At 62.1% G+C, this 2,500-nt stretch overlaps 3 non-coding genes across 3 annotated transcripts in view; all 3 read right to left on the bottom strand.

The window, feature by feature from the left end:
* LOC118648397 overlaps positions 1-88 on the bottom strand; it is a 4,219-nt gene extending 4,131 nt beyond the window's left edge. Inside the window, exon 1 of the ribosomal RNA XR_004965280.1 lies at positions 1-88. This exon is cut by the window's left edge and continues 4,131 nt beyond it. This is a non-coding gene — a ribosomal RNA (large subunit ribosomal RNA).
* A 950-nt stretch (positions 89-1,038) lies between these two features.
* Positions 1,039-1,193, bottom strand: LOC118648384. The gene has a single exon (XR_004965268.1). It is a non-coding gene; the product is annotated as a 5.8S ribosomal RNA (ribosomal RNA).
* A 1,005-nt stretch (positions 1,194-2,198) lies between these two features.
* The window catches only part of LOC118648390, a 1,921-nt gene continuing 1,619 nt past the window's right edge, over positions 2,199-2,500 (bottom strand). The window contains exon 1 of the ribosomal RNA XR_004965273.1: positions 2,199-2,500. This exon is cut by the window's right edge and continues 1,619 nt beyond it. This is a non-coding gene — a ribosomal RNA (small subunit ribosomal RNA).

The following is a 2,500-nucleotide window of genomic DNA, read 5'->3' as shown; positions in this document are numbered from 1 at the left end:
CGCTACTAAGGAAATCCTGGTTAGTTTCTTTTCCTCCGCTTAGTAATATGCTTAAATTCAGCGGGTGATCTCGCCTGCTCTGAGGTCGTCTATCGCGCTCTGTCTGTCGACGACGACGACGACGAGACGTCACGGGAAACGCAGAGAGAGATAGAGAGGGGGGGTGCCACGCCACGCGTCTCTCGATCTCCGACACACCGCGTGCGCGCGTGTGCGTGGAGAGAGAGACGCGCACGGACACGGCCGCCGCCTCCTCCCGCGTCCCATGATCCTCCTCGCGTGCGCGTCATACAGACGTGGTATCAGAGAGAATCCGCAAACGTTAATCCGACACGGATGCGACGGCAGACGGGTAAACAACGACCGAGCGTGCCGGTCCCCACATGTTATATACACGTACTTCGTGGACTCGGACACGCGATCGGCCCGTGCTCCGCCGCGATCCAACACCGGTGTCGAGAGAGCGAGCGAGCGAGCGAGCGTCTCGCCGCTGCTGCCGCTGCTCCGCGTCACCTCGACGAAGAGAACGCGCGCCGCGACTACTCTTCCAGCGTAACGATGCGCTTAACACCCCGTCTGTGTTCCGAGAGGAGTCCGTCGTCGAGCGCGCACCAGCTCCGAGAGACCGATATTGGGGATAGATTCCCCCCCTTGTGTCTCCGGACGGCGGCGCGAGGCGGACACCCTCCCGCGGGGTGGGCGCACGCGCGAGAGTAAACGCGCGTCTCTTCCCACACGCGTGTGCGTGTGTGCGTGTTTGGCGTGTCTCGCGTGTCGGGCACGCGAAGTGCTTCCGTCACGTTCTCCCATTTCATTTCAGACGACGCCCGGGGCGCGCGAGCGCGGACGCCACGCGGCGGAAGACCGAGAGAGAGCGAGAGAGGAGGAGAGGCGTTCGCTCTCGATCCGTTCCTCGTCGCCTCTTCGGCTCTTGCCTACCGCGCGTTCTTGCGTCGTGCGCGCAGCCTCCTGCGGGCGAACGTCCAGCGATCGCTCGTACGCTCAGTAAAGTGCGCAAGCAGTTTGTTGGTGCTAAAACGACCCTCAGCCAGGCGTGGTCCGGGAATTGTATCCGTGGACCGCAATGTGCGTTCGAAATGTCGATGTTCATGTGTCCTGCAGTTCACAAGTTGACGCGCAATTAGCTGCGTTCTTCATCGACCCACGAGCCAAGTGATCCACCGTTCAGGGTAATCGTTCTCTTATCCGCGTTCTTGCGAACGCAGAGCTTTCAAATACTTTCCGTATGCATCTTCATCTCTCCCTCTACCCGAGACCTAACCGGTTCGGGATCGAGGAAGAGGAGGGTGGCCCTTCGATCAGCCTGGCCGCGCGTCCGAGCACGCGCGGACCGCCGCCCCGTTTACGGGGGCTACGGCACAACGGGCGGGGATTACACGCGACGAATTTGCCGTCGAGAGCGAACGGAGCGTCTTCTCGAGCGTCTTCCCTTCCCAACTCTCTCACTCTCGAGCTCTCTTCCGAGAGCCGAGGGAGGGTGAGACGACGCCGAGAGCCGGGGCGAAAGTCTTTGAAAAACCATCGGGCGGGAGCGCGACGCGCTCGCCCCTCTAGCGCGCCAAAACGGCACACCGCTCTGCGCGCGTAGCGCGCGCGGCGGCGGGCACGTCTCCTGCGCGCTCTCAGGTTACCACCGGTAGGCGCGCGCGCGACGGCGCGGCCTCGCTCCTGTATCGCTCGCCTCGTGCGTACGCGAAGGCACAATGGTCGCCTCCTCTCTCTCTTCTACGCGACAACGGGACGACACGTCCCGAGGGGGAGAAAGAGAATTGGCCCCAAAGCGTTCGCGCTCCGACGCGACAACGGCACGCGCGCACACCTCACCTCGGTGTTGCGCGCGTCGTGGTATCCCCGCGTCGTATCGCAACAAATGTTATTCGGCGGCGTGTGCGCCGATCTCTCGATCGACCGTCCCGCGTTCGCGCGACTTGCGCGGCGCAGAGGCGAGAGAGTCTCGGCGGCACAGCCGAGCCGCGAGTGGTAGCGCCGCCCGGAGGGCGCGCGCGCGCGCGCAAGCGCGCGCGCGCGCCAACGACGCTCCTCTCGTACTACCGTCAATTCCATTTCTCCAATTTGTCTCTCTCCCATTCTTTACTCCAGTCGCCGACCCGGCCCGCGCCGCGCTTACCCCTAAGGGGCAAGAAGCGGTGAGCAAGGGGGACCTCCGTTAATAACGTTAATGATCCTTCCGCAGGTTCACCTACGGAAACCTTGTTACGACTTTTACTTCCTCTAAATGATCAAGTTTGGTCATCTTCCCGGCAACATCGGCAATGCCGACGCATTGCCGCGCACCAGTCCGAAGACCTCACTAAATCATTCAATCGGTAGTAGCGACGGGCGGTGTGTACAAAGGGCAGGGACGTAATCAACGCGAGCTTATGACTCGCGCTTACTGGGAATTCCTCGTTCATGGGGAACAATTGCAAGCCCCAATCCCTAGCACGAAGGAGGTTCAGCGGGTTACCCGGGCCTTTCG

The sequence above is a fragment of the Monomorium pharaonis genome, unplaced genomic scaffold (genome assembly GCF_013373865.1).
Source record: "Monomorium pharaonis isolate MP-MQ-018 unplaced genomic scaffold, ASM1337386v2 scaffold_413, whole genome shotgun sequence".
Taxonomy (NCBI): Eukaryota; Metazoa; Arthropoda; class Insecta; order Hymenoptera; family Formicidae; genus Monomorium; species Monomorium pharaonis.
Note: the sequence above shows the minus strand (reverse complement) of the source record. Positions and strands in the feature narration are given on the sequence as shown.